The sequence below is a fragment of the Lissotriton helveticus genome, chromosome 1_1, assembly GCF_964261635.1.
Source record: "Lissotriton helveticus chromosome 1_1, aLisHel1.1, whole genome shotgun sequence".
NCBI lineage: Eukaryota > Metazoa > Chordata > Amphibia > Caudata > Salamandridae > Lissotriton > Lissotriton helveticus.
This window is the reverse complement of record NC_136057.1, coordinates 1883475985-1883498153: the sequence shown is the minus strand read 5'-3', so window position 1 is coordinate 1883498153 and position 22169 is coordinate 1883475985.

Genomic DNA, 22169 nt, shown 5'->3' with positions numbered 1-22169 from the left:
TGCAGAGGACTGTGTGCAAACTGCAGAGAATAATTCAGATCCCTGCGCGGCTGATTCAGATTCATAGCACTAAACCTTTCACAGCAGCTTGGTTGGTGGCCAAGCTCTGTGTTCTTTGATGTTGATGACACCTTGAAAAATGTCATCATGATAGGGCATGACATGACACTTGGCCAATCACATCTGAAGATGTGGTGTCATATGCCCAAAACAGTCCTTTTTTAGGTAGAGCCTTCGAGATCTATTTTATATACCTTATATGTGCATGTACTCTCTGGGCTCTGGAGATCAGCCCTAGGACTTGTCTGCATCTGCTTAGGGACTTTTTTCTGTTCAGCTGCCTCTATTTAACTGTCTTGATAGAAAACGACCAGTAGGGGTCAGTAAAATACCAGAATTGCTTTCTGCTTAGGGACTTGCTTTATTTTTTTATTTTTCTGGCAACTGCCTCTAATTTAACTTTCTTGATAGAAAACGACTAGCAGAGGTCAGTAAAATACCAGAATCACTTTAGCATTCTCGAGATTCCAGTCCATAGAAGTTGTCTTCCACCAGCACCTATAGACATTATTTTTTTCAAATCTTGTATTTTCAGTGATATGGCTACCGAAAGGCCCTGATTTTATATTAAAAACAGAGCTTTAGACTGTACCGTTTCCCAGTGAAAGGCAATATTTCTCTCCATGTGCTCCCATACCTGGCATATCACGAGGTTTGGTGCTTACTTTTCCGCCATCTTAAAGGACAGTAGATGTTTCAGCACCCAGCCTAGTGTGCTGCGTAGCTAAATACATATAAGGTCCCAAAGGCGAGACTGGTTGCATTGCAAATGCTTGTTTTTTTACCCAGGCGCTTGTATGATGCTAAGCTCAGATAAGGCAATGTTAATGGGCACTTTGCGACCCAAAGTGGGGCAAATAGTATCAAGTGACTGTTGCAAGCGAAATTAATTTGCCCCTGAATGTTGACATGAATGCAGAGCCTTATGATTTATGCCGCAATAGCATCAAGGCCATGCTAATGTATGCACAGGAAGGAAGCACTACTGGGATTCCACACAAAGCCAGAGCTCCTAAGGTAGCGCAACTTGGCGCTGTCTACAGTCCTAGTGCCAATTAAGCACATTTTATTCTGCTTAATCTCAGGCAATTGGCATTCAAAAATGTATTTGCGAGTGTGATTTAAAAACAAAGTTCACTGTTTATAGGCCCTTTATATTTTTATTTTATTTTTTACAAGTCTTTTTTCATAGCAGAAGGAACGGGATCAGTTAGGGAGTGGAATCTACTGTTGCTTTCCACAGCCACTAAAGTTTACGAATTTGCTGTTGAACAGAAAATAGAGAGAGCACCAGCGGAATGAAGAACTGTCTTCTAATTATTTTTTGGTCCTCTATTAAAATGTGATTTTTTTTTTTATACATTTCCTTGTAAATACAGCCTGCACTTGCACTTTTTCTGTATAGCAAGGATTCTTCAACCCTAGATTTAATATAGAGGCCTCAATGTTGTAGTCCAGTGTACAGCTTTCAAATACTTTGCACACATTTTTTATTGTGTACTCTTTCTGATGTTTTGTATACTGTTGTGTTTTGTAGTACGTGAATTCGTCTTTGTACATTTTGTAAAGACAATGCCGACAGTAAACTTGCTCTATCTACCTTTTAACTCAGATGAGAAGTGCATTTTGGTATGGATCTTATTAGGAGATATCTGAGCGTGCATGTTTCCGCAGTTTTAGTGCACTTTTAAATAGGGTGGAATTTTGTATTGTAGCCATAACATATAATTCGGAGACCTTAAGATTGTTTGCAGAATGACTCATAACTGAACTAAGTTTGTTTTTGATCATTACAAAAATCTAAAGGTTGGGAATGTAAAATAGACTGCAGAAGATGTTTTTACAGTAATTAATTATTGTACCTGACGCTTTCAACATCATTCAGAAATGAGTCACTAACTAGCTTTGTGGAAAATAAATAACTGTGACTAAAGGAATTTTTAATTTATTCGAATTCTTCGTGTCTGTTAAGATTCCACAGGCCGAAATATTTAACTGTGAAAAAGATTCACCTCTTCCTCATCAATTTAAAATACCCTGCTGGATCCTACACGAAATATATATGTCCAATTGCTCTAATTACTTCCATTAATGTATATTGTCAAACCAGATTACAGTTGAGCAAAGTCTACTTTGATGTGTTTGTTCACTGAGGTAGTTGTATGTTTCTTGCATATTAACATTCTCCTGATTTTGTTGCTCAGAATGTTGATTATTAGAAAGAAACATGAGACTATCCTATAGATCAAATGCTCCTAGGAAGGTATTTTCACTGCCAGGATAGAATATATCAAATAAGTACTATTTGCATACTCTCTCCAGTCATCAAATGGGATGTGATGAACCCTGGTTGTTCTCTGGGACACTTTAGAGCGACAGATAGGGTTCAAGATGGTGAGCCCTGTGAGAGGCGGCAGAGCCCAGGCTTGGTAAAAAGGAATCTTGTGACTCCCATTTGGGACCAGGTATAGGAGCCTGTGACAGCTGGGAAAATGTAGTTGGCAACACAGATCCAGGAGAGGCCTAGCTGCAGCATTTTGGACAACCTGAAGCTTATTCAGAAGATATCCCGGGATGCCAACATACAGAGCATTGGCATAATCCAGTCAAGAAAGGATCAGAGCACGGATGACTGTTTCTTTAGCAGGCCTACGGAGAAGAGGAAGACATTTCCTTACGGTTTTAAGAAGACCAAAGCCGTTGCCTGCAAGCTTCTTAACCTGAGTAGAGAAGGATAGATTTTCCTCGAACCACACTCCCAAGTTCTTAGCGGATTTCCCTTTAGATGTCGGTAGAGGGAACCCTGGAGGCCAGAGCGTGTCTCTGAAACTGGGGTGGAAATTACCATAGAGGAGAATTTCCAACTTGTCTACATTGCACTTAAGTTGAGCAACAGCAAGCCATTTAAAAACAGAAGAGAAGCAGTGCTGAACCGAAGATACAGAGTCTGCATCCTTTCCCAACAGTCCTCGGCCAAATAGACCAGAGGAGTAACATAGATGTTAAAAAGAAGGGGGCTAAGGGAGGACCCCTGCGGGACCTCTGTGGCAACCGACTAAGACAGTGGCAGCAAGACCTGTTGTACCCGCCCTTCCAAGAAGGACCTAAGCCAGCCCCAGGCAGAGTCTGAAATACCAATCTCAGTGAGACGAGAAAGCAGCAGTGAATGTGGCACCGTATCGAATGCCGCTGACAGGTCGCGCATGACTAGAGCTGCTCTCCCGCCGGCGTCCAGACACTCCCAAATGGCTTCGGAGACCTCAACCAATGCTGACTCAGTACTATGGGAGGTCTGAAACCCTGACTGGTCTGGGTGGAAGAGGTCCGACCCTTCGACAAACTCAGTAAGTTGTCTGGTCACCACCTTTTCCCACACTTTGGCTAAACTGGGCAAAAGGGAAATGGGGCAATAGTTCCCTGGAATCTGGGGGTCAAGGGAAGGCTTTTTAAAAGTGTGAGGATTTTAGCCTGCTTTCAGCCCTCTGGGACACGTGCCTCAAGAAGGGAGGAATTAATGATGGAGTTCACTTCTGGATTAATGATCACAGCGACTGCTGCCAACAATCAGGCCGCGCAGGGATCAGAGGGCGAACCTGATTTCAAACCCTTCAGAATTCTGAGTGTGCTGGGCAGATCCATTGGAGAAAAAATGTGCAGGGAATGCCCAGGAATTGCGGGCGTAGGAGCGTAGAACATGGGGTCTGCTAAAGCCCTAAGACAGGGAGTAAAAGCCGCCTGAATAGTGTGGATTTTATCCATGAAGAAGTTAGACATTGTATCGCACAGGCCTCTGTGGCTGGAACTTAACTTGACCGCATTGGGGGATGTAAAGCTCTGAACTATGGCATACATTTATTTGGAATTGTTTTGAGCCGGCTCAATGGGGGCCGAATAATATTGCTTCTTGGCCTGTGCTATCGCAGCATAGTAAAATTTTTGTTTGCGCCTAAGATTACACTTGGCCAAGGGACAATACTCACTAAGGCACCAAGCACGCTCATGTTTTTTGCACTTGTGCTTAAGAGAAGTAAAATCGGGTGCAAACCAGGGTTTAGAAGGTGACCCCCTGGAAAACCTATAGGAAATGGGCATGGATAACATATCCGTGGTGTTAGATGCCCAATTAGAAAATCCAGCAAGACTCCCATCAATATCTCGAGGGAGAGTGGGTCTAGAGGCCGGCAAGGCCAGAGAGAACTTGGACGGCTCAATTGTTTTGAAGACTGGTTTACAATAACAATGGCCTGGTGATTCAGCCATGGCCAGCTCCCAAGAGAAATAGATAAGACAGTGATAAACCCATGAAACCGGGAGGGGATCTTCGATCAGGATAGGGAAGTTGGAGCAAATTGGGTCGAGAATATGACACCCTTGGTGTGTGGGGAGGCTAACCCATTGAGAGAGTTGAGCAAGCTGTAAGATGTCGAGAAAATCAAGTGAGTCTCTAGAGTCTGCCTGGTCAAGATGAATGTTCAAGTCACCTAAAACACAGATTCACCCCATGTTTTAAGAAACGCCCCGACAGAGCCGGGAGGCCTGTAAATCAAAGAGCCTCCCAACACAAAATGGGCAGAAAAACTGAAACTGAAACCCAGGGCTGCACAGTCCACCCAGGATCTAGTATCTCCCCTATGGAGATCCCACTTGTTCTTGTACATGAGAGCCACTCCACTCCCACTACCCTCTAGGTGGTCTGCTCTGGAAATCTTTTAGCCCTCAGGAGTGGCCAGAGCGACAATACGATCGGATGTACCATCTAGCCAAGTCTCTGTAATGAACAAAAGGTCCACTGGTTTATCTGTAATGAGCACAAAAACATCAAGATGATGTTTCCTGAGAGATTGTGCATTGATCAGGGGCGCCAAAATAGGGGGAGCCTTTGGGGGCCTACTAAAGGAATCGCTGATTTGGCCCAAGATTGAAGAGTCCGTGCGCAGCCTAAAGCCGCACAGCGCGCATATTGTGTCCTGACCGGTGTTCAAGTCTAGCATGCAATGAGAGAGGCACATTATGGGATGAAGTGACCGTAAAAACTTACTGGTGTAGTGCAGCCTATCCATTGAGGCAGTAGCCCGACGGGCAGCATGTCTGGCCCTGGCCCCTTCCGTGACGCTGACGGGCGCAGATGGGCTTGCCTCAGGCACGCCCGCTGCACACGTCAGCACAGCATGCATATTTATGTTCCTGGCAGCCAGAAAGACTAGAGAGCGCACTGCCCCAAAATGGCAACTCTCACTGGCAAACCAGAGAACCAGGACGTGAATAACCCCCCCCAATCGAAATCAGATTTCAAATTCAAATAAACAGTAAACACAGTAAACAGTACTAAAACTATTTTTAAAAAGGCCTAACAGTTTTCCTCTTTTTTTAAAACAAAGTAAATAGCAGCAGTCAGCATGTGCAAAATACGGTAAAGGAGGGAGGAAATGCGGGAGTGGAAGGCAGAGTAACCCCTCAAGGCATCTGCATCCACGCAGCGTGCATATTTATGTTCCCGGCAGTCAGAAAGAATAGAGAGCGCACTGCCCCAAAATGGCGACTCTCACTGGCAAACCAGGGAACCAGGAAGTAAATAACCCCACCCCTATGGAAATCAGATTCAAATTCAAATAAACAGTAAACACAGTAAACAGTACTAAAACTATTTTTAAAAAGGCCTAACAGTTTTCCTCTTTTTTAAAAATGAAGTGAATAGCAGCAATTTATGGGCCAAACAAAGACGTTTTGAACAATAATCGCTTTCTTATGGGCAGCTAGTGCAGCCTTCTAAGAATGGGTTCAGATGGCAACTGAGGTGGAAGATGACAAACTAACTGTGCAGCCGTATTTGGAATCACCTGAAGTTTAGCAAATAATGTTTCATTCTTAGAAGCCATTAGTGCACTCCCATAGGCAAGGCAACTAATTATCAGAGCAAATGGTAGCCACGCAAAATAATGTTCTGAATGAGCGCATTATTCCAAAGCATGAGCCAGTGATGGCATTAACATTCTCTTTCATGGAAAGATCCTCATCCACCATGATACCCAGGTATTTGACCACAATCTTTGGAATTGGGACTACACCCAGGCTATTCGGCCACCAGTCATCAGACCATACAGAGTGGGCCTTAGCTAATAGAAAAATCTCTGCCTTGCTTGTATTAGGCTGCAGACAGTTTTGCTGCTTCCATGTGGCATTATTACTCAGAGATTCTCAGAATCTTACCTTAATAGATTCTGAATGGGTCCCATAGTGATCGCAAGCTGAGTGTCATCTGCATAAGAGATTACCTCAAACAAACTCACAGGATTTTATTATTTGTTCTAGTGGTGCATTGTAAATATTGAAAAGAGTAGGACTTAATACAGATCCCTGTGGCACGTCCTAGTCCAAGACTTTGGTTCATGAGACAAAGGACTGTAACTGCACCGCACTGGTGCAGTCAGTCAGAAAATCCCTCAGCCATTCCAGGGCTTTCCATCCAACACCAATCTCTCTCAGTCTTTTAATTAAAATTGCATGAGAGATGGTGTTGAATGCTGCCAACAGACCAAAAGGACCAACATCGATGAGTATCCATCATCTAAAGAATGTCTTAGATTGTCTAAATACTCCACAAAGTGCCATCTCCAGTCTATATGATGAATGGAAGTCTTACTGGGAAGGATCTAGCAGATTCCCAAGAAAGTTGTCAGTTGCAAATTCACCAAGGCTTCCATGACTTTCTCCAAAAAAGGAAGCAAGGAAATAGGTCTAATGTTTCCCAAGTCATTAAAGTCTGTTGTAGGCTTTTTTAGAATGGGTTTAATCCTTGCAGATTTCCACTTTGCTCGGATAGCTCCCAGGTTGAGAGAGAGATTGAATAAGTCAGTGAGGCAGGGAACAAGAGCCAGGAGCTAAAATAGCAATATTCTAAAGTGGAACAAAATCTTCAGAGGATCTGGACCTAATTCGATTCATAAGGGAGTTCACTTTATCTGGCATATATCTATTAAACTCCTCCAACAGCACGGGATGGCCAGCATCTTCCGAAACATGCTCCAGTTTTATTTTAGGTTTAATTCCTTTTTTAAAACAGTTATAGATTTTTATAATTTTTTTGTCAAAAAAACCAGCAAGGTCTTCTAAAGCTTGAGATGCAGGAATACATTCTTTACAAGATTCTTATACAGTTCTTTAGATGAGTTGGCAGCATTGTCTATTTGATCTACAATGTGGGCTTTCTTAGCCATTTTAAGATAAAGTCTGAAGGCCTTTTTATAAATAACTCTGTCTACAGCTTTTTTTTAAGACCTCCATTTTCGTTTAGGCTTCCTACATGCAGACTTTTCATTATTCTAGGAATCTGTGAACCACAGGGCCATCACGCTCCTGCGCTTAGGCGTACTAATTTTTTATGGGCACCACCTTGATCAGTGTATAAATGAGGGCTGTATCCAAATAAGAGTGGTTCCTTAGTAGAGGAGGAGAAAAATAGTAGGAGGCAAAGGCAAGTTTCCTCCATGGCCTAACCAGATTAGGGGCTGAAGCCATGCCAACAGTAAGCTGTTCCTCTTGGAAGCTACATTTTATTGTGTAATGGTCATTCAGACCATTGGAACAGGGGGGTCAACCAATAGATTATGTACGTTTGTAAACAATAGGTCCAAAGTGTGTCCTGCTATATGGGTAGGTCCCTCTACCTTTTAGTGCAAACCTAAGGATTCTAAATCCACAAGTAGGCAGGTGGTGTCACGTCTGTTTGAAGTTTGGTCGGTCGTTACAGTCCCCCACCAGTAAAAGGTTGTCTGCAGCAAGATTGTGAGGGGCTAGACAATCCATCAGTTTGTTGCTAGACACTCTTTTTGTCCTAGGTGGCCTATATAGGCGGCCTATATAAAAGGGCGCCTCTCCAGGTTCCTCTCCCAGGTATTTCCATTTTAAGAAAACAAATTTCACCCCATTCTGTTCTGAGTGATTCCAATAAAATGATTTTTTATCAGATTGCAAAAAGCAATTGTGACCCCCCCCTACCTTTTTTTCTCTGTCCAACTTGATTAATTTATAGTCTGGGGGAAACCAAGTGATATCTTGGAGAGAGATGCTAAGTGCATCCAAGTTTCAGTAAAGGAACATACATCTAGTTTTTCTGAGTACAGCAAATCCCATACCTCTAAGGCATGTTGAAAAGGTATATATGCAGCCTACGTTGTAGGTGCACATGTCAGAGGTTTCTGCCCTGATGTTTTGTAACTCTGTACTGGATTAGGAAAAATGCTGCATAGTTTTACCTTTAATACATTCAAATGGAGAAAAAAAGTGTAGGGATTCTGGCAGCTGCCAGCGGTTGGGTGCGCTTTAACGCACCACTGGAGCACCGCTGTGTGCATCTGCTGTGCCTCCAAACTCATGAAGGCCCGAAATAGCCACTTGAAATTAAATGGAGGGAATAGAGGGAAAGGAGGCTAGACCACTAACTTACAGGTCAAAGTGATGGAGGTGGTCTAGACAGTCCTCCCACAAATTTAATGGAAACTGAAAACGAGTCCATCCGTACAATCGGCACACACGTCCATGGAACGGGGAATGCTTGAAGCTGTCAAGAACTCTTACCTGAGTGCCAGAGTCTTCCACAGAAGCAGATGATAGCTCACAAATCCCCTTCGCAGTTACCAAGACTGAAAGTACTGACACTCACGGGGGAAAAGGGGAATAGGAAAGATAGAGAAACAGCTTGCAGCTCACGTACCACCGAACCTTCACTGTTCTGGAATCTTCTTGAGGTAGTATGATTCGTCTTACTCCTAGAGCCTTGGAAGTGTTCTGACTGGACCTGCAGATAGGCGAGAGAGAATACTTAATAATTCTAAACACCTCCCTAAGCCACTCCACTAACCTCCCTCCAGAACTAGATTATCTACCTGAACTACATCATAGGCTAGCCCCTCTCTTGAAGCACTGACAGGAATCAAATATTTCTCACACAATCTTCTTGTACTTTCAATAAGTCTTCAAATGGAAAGAAGCATAGGAGGATGCTTCTTAACTAAATGACAACGCAAGTTGACTCTGGAAACTCTTGTTCAAAAGGGGGAAGTGTAAGTCTCCGTCTTACTTCAATGCTGGTTTTCACAAGGATACACAAGTTCAAATTAGAAAAGTCTCTGTCTTACATCAATGCTGGCCTTCACAGGAAATTCCTCAAAACCTCTAGAGGACGTCCCTACTTCAGACATGCTGATTCTGACGAGATTCCGAAGGTTCTGACAAGGTAAATTCTCTCAGAAAATGACGAGGAAATTCAGAAACAGAGTTCCCGGTGTGCACACCCTTCTGCAATATGCGGGAAGAAAAGCAGGGGTCAAATCTAATTAGAAACCTTACTCCTGATAGGCGACAAGGAAGAACACTGTTCCCTGTAAAAAGCTTTAGTTGAAGTGCGCGGTTCACTGGGAGTTCGCGTAAAAAGTTCACTTCGTCTCGAGCCTCTTGTAGGAAGACTAGAGCGTGTGATGGAGCAGGGGAGAAACAAACATTTTTGTATCCCCTCTGATGTTGCTCCCTCATAACTTTAATTGTACTAATTGTGTGATGCATGTAAACTAATCAACAAAATAAGTAAAATAAAAAGACATTACACGTGGGAAAACGAACTGCTTTTTGCAAAAACTTTATTTACTAATGGAAAATGAGTCTAACTAATATAGAGCAATAAGGACGTGAAATTAAGAGAATAAACGCATATATTTGTGCTTTGTAGAAAAGGTTATCGTAGCATTATAAATACAATTGGTAAGTAAAAACGCATATATGTCGCTTTGCTAGGTAACACTTAACCGGGAAAAAATTAGAAAGGTGGTAGGTAAACAGAAGAGGTTTATTTGCTTTATCTAATTTCTGTTATGGTTGTTTTCATATTAGTTCCCCCGTGGCCCGAGAGGCCTAGTCTGAAAAGTGGCTGTTGAAAACGCAAATGGTAAAGATGGCCCCCATGCATGCGTAGTGAGAAAGAAAGAAAAATCACGAGTGAGAACGGCTTATGCCCAGAGTGAGAGGATGTCAAGGTCAGCATGGCCTACCGGCAGAAGTTGTGCCAAAGTTGAATGGATTAAGAAGCCTGGCAAAGAATGAACTCTCAGGACTGTGTGCGAGGAATTGATATAAACAGTTGAAGAAAAGTTTACAAGTACATGTGAATTATTTAATTAGCTCATGGGAAACCAAGGCGTGATTCTGCAAAATTTACAACTGGTTTGGAACAAGGAGGACATGAGGTAATCATCACCATCCCTCAAATGGACCAATGAGAAATGAGTGAAGCCCCTAAAAGTTTCAATTTTGATTTTAGCTAGCTAGTGAAAAGGTATCAAATGTCTTGTAAAAGTGATCTTGGTGTGGCCTTTTTAAATTGCACCACAACATGCTGTTGGTTGGGACGATTGTTATTATGGTGCAAAGACTTTGAACATTTTTGGACTTTAACTTTTGATGGGACGGAGAAACAAGATTTGTTGCAGAGATTCTATGTCGGGAGGGAGACATCGAGGAGGTTAGAAAAGACAGTCAGTTTGGGAACCTGTTCTATATTCTGCTATTCTACCATTGCCCTATGGCCAAGAGGTAATGAGTTTTTCTTTTTATTTCAAATTCTGCTTAAATGTATTGCTAAATGCTTAGAAATGTACTTGTTTAATAAATATATTGCAATATAGAATACTCTCTTAATTAATTAGATAAAAGATATTTGAAATATAAACTTGAGTCTGTGATTATTAAATAGCTTAAGTATATAAAATCTTAAAGTTGTGCGAATAATATGATTGAGCTGGACTTAATCACCATCAACTGATTCCTACTAGTTGGTCCATCAACTGAATGATGGAGTATCTTGATGTTTGTTCTCTACAAAATATCGAGAATCTAGAGAAATTAAATGTATATAATGTATAAAGTTAAGGTATAGGTTAATAAGGTACCCTGCATATCATGCAGCATGTCTGCTCATCACTGATTCAGTGATGCTGTGTGATCAAGAGAAGGTGTGTATGAGTGACTCGCAGTGTTATGGGCCCCACTGATGAGTAAAATTAGTAATTCTCTAGTGATGTAGATAGAGGGAAATATGTTAGGCTGCGCTGCATCAGTTTTCTTGGTAGCAGAGATATGGTTGCTATAGGTCAGTTTGGAGATTATTGATTATTGATGTTTTACGTTTAACACTACATGTTGAGTTTGTATTGCGTTATATGTAGTCGAAATTTTGAAGCTTCTGGGAAGTAGGAAGTGGATGTATGTGGCAAGAGAAGTCACATGCAATTGTGCATTGTCTGATTTCAATTCGATGATAACACAGGACTGTGTGTTATGTTAGGGAATTTTCTGTGCATCTGTGCTGAATGAAATAGCAAACAGGTTTTCTTGTGAAACTCTGGCTTTAATTCTCAGGAGCTGAATAGTCTCCACATGTGTTTTATCCCTAGAGAAACGGGTTTGCCTTTTGCTTGTTACATTATTGGCAAAAACTAATTTCTGTGGTAGGATAGAGGTAAGCGCTGCCTACTGGAAATACTGAATTCTTGTATGTTTGGGTAAAACTATCTCTTTTGGTTTAGAGGAACAGGCAATGTAAGTGTTTACATGTTGTAGCTAATTGATTATGTAAATAAAAAGATTAGAAATACAGTGCCGATAAGTTTTGTAAAGGAGGGGTTTTGAGAAGCAGGAGCAGAATTGACGTAAGCAGGAGCCGCTCTGAGATTGGTCGGTTGCGGAAGGCGTGAGCAATCCTGAGTGGTGCATTAGTGTATTTTCGTGCTGAGATTGGTCAGTTGCGGAAGGCGTGTGCAATCCTGAGTGGTGCGTTAGTGTATTTTCGCACTGGGATAGGTCCGTGAAAGTGTGACGTGAACTACTCTGATTGGTGCGTTAGTGTGTTTTGCGATGGGATAGGACGAACAGAAAAATCAGCGTAGATTGAATGGTGTATAACTTTGTTGCGAAGTGATAATTTTGAGGAAGAATGGATTATTATTATTATGAGCATGAAAAAGAGAAACCTTCATGGTTTAAGAAAATCAAGGATTTTTTCAAGAAGGATAAAGAAATAACGACTAGAGAGGGAAAAGTGCTTCCTCCGCCAAAAACGCCTGGGTCATATATGATGATGAAATATGGCTATCATACTTGCATATGGTTAGAAAATTGGGTAAATACACAAAGAATGATGGAGTTTTGGCATTTCCAGAAGTAGGTTTATTTAGCGCAGCAGTGATACAGAATTTGAGAGAGAAAATGATGAAGCTTGAACCGAGACCTAGACCAACACAGTTTGAGGCTGTAATGGAATGGGAAGATGAAATGTATGAGAGAGAGAGAGAGAAAGATTTCGACATTCCCGAGAAGACAGGTATAATACCAGAGGATTATGGGGATCGACTCATGAGAGTAGAATGAAAAGTTAGAGGTGTGCTAATATGTGGGATGGTATGTAGCCTGTCAGAACAGTGGATGAAATGTTTGGAAGAAAATGTACAGAGGAGAAAAAGCATGGAATACCAGAGAAAAGTGGGTATGGAATCAGTGATACAGAAGATGAAGTGTTGGAGGATATTTTAAATAAAAGACCCCCTCCATATCAACAGACTTCTGCAGTGTTGACCTCAAATGCACTGCCAATGGAGACTGGAATAAATAAAACCCCAAGCAGATATACTGAATTAAAAAGGCAATTTGAATCACAGGAGATAGCGCAAACTATAAAACCTAGTACTTCTGAATTAGAAAAATCTACAAATTAATTAGCTGAGAAAATAAAAGAATTGATGAAAAATGTAGAAGCTGTAACTGTACCCGTAACTAGGGGTCCTGTAATGCCAGTATTTGAGAATCAGAAAATATAAGAACAATCGTTAACATTTTCTTTTGAATTCTAGCATGCAAAAAGTGCTAGAAAAAATGTATCTTGACCTGAATGAGACAAAGAGCATGATTCAAACAACTCCACCGTTGATTAAACAATAAATCAAAGTCCAATATACAGAGTTCCAATGGGATCTGAATCGGCAACTAAAACCCCTGATAGAAGTGTAGATAAAATAGATTTACCTAAAACTCCAGTAGGGCCAACAGCAGAAGAATTAAATGATTGAGTCAAAACTTTACAAAAGAAAGATTCTGAACCAAAACATTTGGATGTGGTAAGGTTAAAAATAGATATGGAAGAGCTGATTATTGGAACACTAGGTACTGATAGATTAAAATCGTACCAAGATGAAGAAGTTATGTTTATGTGTAAAAGTATAACATGGAGAGCAAAAAATATGCACGACAAACTAGAAGAGACAGCAAATGAATTAAGAGTAGAATTTGCCAAAATTAAAATGTGGCAGCCACCCTACTGGATAGATTTCACTGAAAAAGATATAGAAAATTTGAATACATCAGGACTATTGACTCAGATAAAAGAATTAATTGTATTACTGAAAAAATGGGGAGATGTAGATCGATGGAGAAGTAGATGGATAAAGAAAAAGGAAGAAACCTCTGATAAAGCATAGTTAGCTTTCCCTGTCAAAGAAAAGGAGCCAGTAGTAGCAGGATATCCAATGAGAAAAATACCAGGAGGATGTTATGTACATGTGCCATGGAGTAGGCAGGACATAGTGTCATTTACCAATGATTTCCCCAGATTACGAGAGAAACCTGTGGAATGGTATAGACAAGTAGATAGGTTTGTGAAGGTTTCAAAGGTGGTGTGGGAAGATTTAGATGGATTGTTTGACATAGTCGTACCTGCAGATTTGTGGCCAGAATGTACAATTACTGTTGACTGGCCAAAGGAAGAATACCCAAGAGATGCAAAAACGGGAGCTCCAGGTCCGGAAGTAATGAGAAAATATCAACAGGTCATGAAATCTTTGAAAAATACAATTCCTCCAAAAGAGACAGATTGGGTAAAAATAGATAGAACAATCCAAGAAGCTAAAGAATCTGTACATGCTTATTATTATTACGAGAGACTACTGTTAGTTTTTAAACAGTATAGTGGATATGAAACTTTGAGTGAAAAGGATATGAGTCATTTTGTTTACAGGTTTGTATTTGGATTAAGACCTGAAATAGGAGATATGATAAAGCAGCATAAGATGTGTTGGCAATCTAGTACAGTCGATGATGTGCTGAGGTATGCAAAATATTGTAGTGATGACATTGAAGTTATATAGCGTAAATTGAAAGAGAAGGCAATGTGGGCACAAGTGAAAGTTGCAGATCAACAAGAAGCACAATTGATTAACCAAGCAAATGAAATAGGTCAGACTAAACAAAGGGAATAAAGGAAAAGGTTAAATGAGCATAGATGAGGCTAATAAGAAGTGGCCATGTCATAATTGCGGCAAGGTAGGGCATTGGAAGAGCGAGTGTAAGTCACCTCCAAAAATTAATACCGAAAATAAATCATTGAATCCACAGGTGTAGAATAAGGTGAATCAGCAATCACCGCTACAAGAACAGGTAGTTACTCAGCAGAGTCAGGTGCCACAACCACCTCTTCCACAGAGTGTAAATCTTCAGAGTTACAGTGCAGAGACAGGATTCTATGGAGGAGAGCAGGTAAAAAGATAACTGTGTAAAACTGCTTCCCAGTTTTGGTTGCGACCGGATGGAAGTGAATCAGATTAGAGTTATTGATGGTGCCTAGGAAAGGAAGTGGAGTGCGTGCTTGGCGCAACTCTAGAGGTAGATCAGTCTGGTCCCTTTGTGGATGGAAAGGTAAATGGTGCAAATGTTACCTTCCTAGTGGGCACTGGTGCTACCCGTTCTACAGTTAGATCAGTAGAAATTTCAAACCTTCCTCTCGGGAGAACACATCCAAGTAGTAGGAGTAACAAATAGGCAGATTCAAACCCCTCTAACACAACCAGTGGAGGTAGAAATAGTTTTTTTTTTTAAATGCATCGCTTTGTGGTATGCGACAGTAGTCCTGTACATTTACTTGGACGCCACATACTCTGTAAAATGAACTGTGCCATTTACTGTACTCCAAATGGCATTGCTTTCCAAACAGCAGATAATGATCTTTTGTATAAGGTGACCATGTCCTTAATCGATTCCGAAAAAAGTGAAACATTCCCTATATTTGAGAAATTGACTATTGAGAGGTCATCTTGCCATTTTCAATTTCTTTTCACACTGATTTGAATGTGATGCTTAAAGTGGTATGCACCGTTCACAGTAATTCTCCTGTATGTTGGTCAGGGGTAAAAATGTGGTAAAACGTTTGAGTTTAAAAAAGAAATGTAGACAAAAAGCGGGCGGTTACTACCTCATAACATTAAAAGGAGGCGTATATGGGAACTAAAGAGTATGAATCCCGACCTCCGCTTATTTTGTATAGCCTGAAGAGAGGTGCCTTTGCAGACCAGGTCTTTTTGTATTTACATCAATATATTGATGACCTGTTGGTGGCATCAAGAACCAAAGAAGCTTGCATTTCTGATACCCTTGTAATATTGAATCACTTGGCTGAAGGAGGACATAAAGTATCTCCCTCAAAACTACAATTCTGTCAACAAGAAGTACAGTACTTAGGTCATAAGATTGAAAAGGGTATGAGGTAAGTGTCCATTGAGAGAATTAGGATAATAAGAGGAATGAGTCCCCCAAAGACGCAAAAACAAGTGAGAATGTTTCTTGGAATGGTTGGTCATTGTCGGCAGTGGATAAGTGGATTTTCACTGATTGCAAAACCTTTATAACGACTGACAAAAGGGGATGTAAAATACCCTATAGTACTGAATTAGAAAGAAATTGAAGATTTCAAGCAATTGAAGAACAGCCTATGTGAAGCACCAGCACTAGGTATGCCTGATTATGAAAAAGAATTTGTGCTGTATTGCAGTGAAAGGGATGGATGTGCACTTTCAATTCTGATACAGAGGCACGGAAGAATTGGAAGGCCAATTGCATATTCAGCTGTTCTAGATCCAGTTGCCAAAGCATTACCTGGATGTCTGAAAGCTGTAGCTGCTACGAGTGTGAGCCTGGAACAAAGTGAAGGTTTAGTGATGGGATACTCAGTAAAAGTCTATGTCCCACATTCAGTTGAAATACTGTTGACTCACACTAAAACCCAATTCTTGACCAAAAGTCGTTTGACCAGATATGAAAAAGGGATTTTGGGTGCAGACAATGTGACGATTGCCAGATGTGTAAATGTGAATCCTTCAACCTTGTTGCCTGATGCATGGGATGTTGAGGTCAAAGATGATGTTGATCACAAGTGTTTGGATGTACTTGAATATTGCACAAAACCACAACCAGACATTAAAGATGAACCTTTGGAAGAATCAGATTATGTGATGCTTGTGGATGGATCATGTCTGAGAACTGATAAAGGAATTTTGAGTGCTGCATATGCTGTATGTACTGTGGCAGCTATCCTGGAAGCGTCAAGTTTAAAGGGAATACGTTCAGCACAAGTTGCAGAGCTGATTGCTTTGATCCGGGCTTGCAAATTGGGAAAAAGTGTCCGAATTACCGTAGTGACTGATAGTCAGTATGGGTTTGAGATTGTACACGATTTCGGACAGATCTTGTCTCAGAGAGGATATTTGACCTCTTTGGGAATTCCAATAAGAAATGGTGAGTTTGTGAAAATGTTGCTTAAGGCGATACAGCTGCCTAAAATGATTGCGGTTGTGAAGTTTGCAGCTCATCAGAATGGAGATGACTACATCACTGAAGGTAATAAGTTTGCTGACTCAATAGCTCAATATTGTGCTAGGCCCATGACTTCAATGAACAGGGAAAGAGAAAAAGAACATGTTTCTTGTCCTTTAATGCTTACTAACATAGTAGAAACTTGGCAGGAAGTGAGACAATTGCAGGAAGAAGCGAGCAATGAGGAAAAAGACAGATGGATAAAAGCAGGTTGTAGACAAAGAGAAGATGATGAAGTTTGGGTTTACTGGGATGAAAGACCAGTCATGCCCGATAGCATGATCTCTAATATGGCACGGATGTACCATGGACAAGCATACATTGGCAGAGATGCAATGATTAGACTTTTTAAACAGACCAGGTACAATCCCTAGTTTTGTACTATAGCTGAGAGTCTTTGTCAAAGATGTCTCATATACCAACAGTTGAACCCATGAAGAAAAACAGTTGTAATTCAGGGATCCATAGGACAGGAGGGAGGTCCTTTTACTAGAATGCAACTAGATTTATTTGAAATGCCACAATGCAATAGACTTCGTTATGTACTAGTGATTGTCTGTTTATTTTCCCTTTGGGTGGAAGCTTATCCCACCAGGAGAAATGATGGAGTCACAGTAGCTAAATTCTTGTTAAGAGAATTTATTCCCAGGTATGGCTTTCCAGTGACAATTGAAACAGACAGAGGAAGTCACTTTCAGAATGAAATAAATCAATTGATATGTGAGGCATTGGACATTCAGCAACAATTGCACTGTGCATACAGACCAGAGGCTTCTGGAGTGGTTGAACAAGTAAATGGAACAATAAAAAACAGACTTGGAAAAATGTGTTTAGCCACAGGACTGAAATGGCCAGATGCTTTGCCTCTTGTCTTAATGACCCTGAGAAGCATACCTGACAGAAAAACAGGTTTGAGTCCTCATGAAATACTGATGGGACGAGTAATGAGACAAGCATCTGTACCTGTCAATAAACTGCTGACTATAACTGATGATCTTATTTTGGACTATTGCAAGGGCCTGGCTGACGTAGTCCATGCTGTGTTTCACCAGGTTGGAACTGATGCAAGCACTCTTGAGAGACATCCAGCTCATGACCTGAGCCCTGGAGATTGGGTGTGTATCAAAGTTCACCGAAGGAGGTTGCACGTTGGGACAAACCACGTCAGGTGATATTGGTTACCACCACAGCGGTGAAGTGTGCAGGTGTGAAAAAGTGGATTCATGTCAGTCACACAATCAAAGTCCCAGAACCTGAAGATCGACAAGTGAGTCGACATCTGGAAGAGAACACCAGTTCTGATTCTGATGGAGAAAGGGAAACAAACAGAATTCCAGATTCGGAAGCTCGACCTGTAAGTCGACATCTGAGAGTATCAGATACAAGTTCAGCATCTGAAGCAGAGACTGAAATAATTGAAATCCCAGATCTTGAAGATCGACCTGTAAGTCGACATCTGGAGATATCAAACACCAGTTTGGAAGCTGAGCAAGAGCAGAGCAAGACAAGTAAAATTGAGGACACACACTGAAAATAAAATTGAAAGCTCTGAAAGACAAAATATTGATAAAGAAACTGGTGAAAAGGAAATAATTAATGAGGACAATGAGACTCCAAGCACCAGCTACGAAGAAATTCCTCTGAAAGAAACTGAAATCACCAAAAAGGATCATGTTTTAGTTGTAGAACCTGAAATCATGAGGTTCAAAGTAAGAGGAAATGAAATAAGAGCTGAAACAGAGTCTGAAGTGAAGAAGAAACAGACAAAAGAAAAAGTCCAAGGAAGAGAGCTTGAAAAAGTGAACGTGAGACAAAAGAAATTGAAAATAAAAAACCAAGGAAAGGAGATAATTGGCCTAAAGAAATAAGAGGACTAAAATTCAAATTAATAAATGTGAATTTAACCGAAGAGGAACAAGTAAATGAAATATCAAGTCAAGTAGAGGAGAAAATAAAGATTAATGAACATTTTCAAAGGCCAAAGAGAATAAGGAGGCCAAATATAAAATATAAATCACCTGAATGGACTTATATTGCATTGCCAGATATTGAAGAAGTGGAAAGCAGTCAAGAGAATATAGGTGAAACTAGTGAGTAAAAAGAAAAAAGAACTATAATGAACTGTTTTCATATGGGAGAAAATAAATAAGAATGAAAAGAGACCAAATTTGAGAAATTAAGAAGGCAAACATACAAAAGAGCAGAAGCCTAAAAGACCATACCTTAAAGTTGTGAAAAGAGACACTATTTTGTAAAAAGAGACACTATTCTCTGAAACAAAATTGCCTGAAAACAAAAATAGAAGATCTGGATTTGGGTTTTTGCAGAAATAGTGTAGAAGGTGGTTTTACTGTACAGGTTTATTAATGCTGATATGGTTCATTTTAGCAATAATTATCCCAATTAGACAAAATTTAGGACATGTTCCGGAAATAGATAACAATAGTAATGATAACAAAACACATAAAATCAAGAATTATGTAACTTTGGTAGATAACACTGAATTTCATAGAGATAGGTCGATTAATGATTTTTCAAAGAATGTTTTTTCAAAATGTGGAGAAGATGGATATAAGTGACTGCTATGTTTGTATGCAGTTACCTGCGTCTGTAGCAGAAGGAGTAACATATCATCACCTTCCTTTAACTTATGGAATGTCTTGTAGTGTCTTAGCTAGTTTGTTATAAAACAGGCAAATTAGAATATTATTATTCTGATGTAGATGATGTTTTCTCTAAACTTTCTATAGTACATGGATAGAACAAAGTAAAACCTGCTAAAGTTGTTAGTGAATTTTTCCTTGAAACAGAAGAATGGTCTTTAGAATATGCCTTTAGATACAATTTAACATCTATAATGAGAAAGAAGGAGAAAGTGTTTTAGAAATGGTTGAAGATATAAGAATATGAGGGGATATTATCAAGGACCGGTGTTAAAATTATTGCCGTTTTATCAGCAGGAAACTGCTGATAAAACGGCGATAATGGGCTTGATAATACACCCTTGTTAATTCCCATAAAAGCCCATGTTCTCACCAGAACATGGGTTTCTATGGGAATTAACAAGGGCGTCTTATCAAGCCCATTATCGCCGTTTTATCTGGAGTTTCCTGCCCATAAAACTGCGATAATTTTAACACCGGTCCTTGATAATATGCCACTAAGTATCAAAGAAAAGCAACTGGAAAAAAGTGAAATTTCCCTCATGGAATATTAATGATGAAAATTATGTTAGAGGGTACACCAATGTGGCATTAGGGTTAGATTCCCTACAACAAGGGAAATTGTGTATTCGTAGGGACAATACTATATATGACAATTATTTTGTGGGTGCGAGTGAATGTAAAGAGACATACATAATTTTAGGGGGATGGGAATTTGAAGGAGGAAATGATCCTGTATTTCCTGGGATTTATTTTATATGTGGTAACAAAGCTTATTATAGATTACCAAACCACTGGTACGGTACATGTTATATGGGTCTGGTCTTTTCAAAAATCTATCATGTAGGTAGCGGAACTAAAGGAATTCATGAGATAAGCAAGCCACTAACACGTAGAAAAAGAGAAAACTTTGCAGAAATAATAGGTGACATTTTTGGAGCACTGTTACCAATAGTGGGAATGAGTAGTTTCTGTCCTGTAACTCCAGTTCTGTAGTAGGGGTATCTCTGTTATAGTCATAATCTAGTGAATAGTCCCGCCCATGTGCGTGGACCCCGGAGCAATCAAAATAATCTCTTAAATTGTCAAAAAATGCAGACCTGCACAGACACTTAAGAGAGAATTTTAAGACAGATAATGCAGCCTATATCCACAGGCTACACTGTCCAGTACTTCAACTAGAAATTCCACCAAAAATCCACAAACAGCACAGCCTGTCCAGATTTCTCCACATTGAAAAACTTGCTTTTACCAGCAAAACCCTCTGGAATGATAGAGAGGAAGGAGTGAACAGACAAGCCCCATAGGCTGCCATTATGTGGCTCAGAACAGGATACTGTGCCTTTAAGAAACTTTCCAGAACTCTCTCAGTATCCCAGAATGCACAGCAGGTGACTTTTACTTTCAGTTCTTTTTGAAGGCGTAATACGCCAGACCTGTAGCATTCCTTACATGAATATCTCTCTCTCCACCGGGGAGGAGGGTGGGCGCTTATGACTATAACAGAGATACCCCTACTACAGAACTGGAGTTACAGGACAGAAACTACTCCTTCTGTAGTAGGGGATCTATGTGTATAGTCATAATCTAGTGAATAGAATGGCAAGCCCATCCCCACACCAAAGTGGCAGTGGAGAAAAAAGAAATAACACCACTACTGTGCGAACAGATTTCGCAGCGAAGACTGCCCAACCTGAGCGTCTGTCCTGGCATCAGTGTCCAGACAGTAATGCTTAGCAAAGGTATGGACCGACTTCCAAGTGGCCGCCTTGCAGATTTCTGCAATTGGAACATTACGGAGCAAAGCAGTCATGGCAGCTTTGCCCCTGGTGGAATGAGCCTTAGGTTTACCCCCTAAGGTCTTATTAGCCTTCTGGTAACACAATTGTATACAGGACACAATCCACCTCAAGATGGACTGTTTTGAGGTAGCAAGACCGGTCCTGACTGATCCATAATTGATAAACAATTGGTCTGACCTACGAATATCTTTGGTTTTATCCAGATAAAATGTCAACACCCTTCTGACATCCAGGGAATGCAGAGACCTTTCCGCTGGAGATGAAGGATTCTGAAAAAACGTAGGCAAAGTTATGGTCTGGTTAACATAGAAATCAGATATAACCTTTGGAAGAAATTTAGGGTGAGTACGCATAACAACCTTAGCAGCATGAAATACAGTATAAGGTTCTTGGCAACACAACACCTGAATTTCACTCACCCTGCGGGCCGATGTAATGGCCACGAGGAACGCCGCCTTCCAGGACAGGTGCTGTAACAAAGCCTTATGAATAGGTTCAAAAGGCTCCTTCATCAATCTGGACAGCACCACGTTCAATTCCCATGAAGGCGAAGGAAGCCGGACAGGAGGGAACACTTTCTTCAAGCCTTCCAAAAAATCTTTGCTCACAGGGATCTGGAAGAAGGAAGTCTGTGAGGGGCATTTCCTGTAGGCAGTCAGCACAGCGAGATGAACCTTAATGGAATGGACATTAAGGCCAGACTGCGCCAAATGTAGAAGATACGGAAGGATGACATCTTCCTTACACGTCGTCAGGTCATAGTTCTTGGACTTGCACCAGATGCAAAACCTCTTCCACTTGTAAGCATAAGAAGTCCTAGTGGAAGGTCGCTTAGCCTCCTTCAGTATGTCCATACAATCTTCTGGTAGATTCAAATGGCCATATTGCACTATCTCAGGAGCCATGCCGCCAAACTCAAAGACGAGAGATTGGGGTGCACCATCTGTCCCCCCGAACTTCGTGA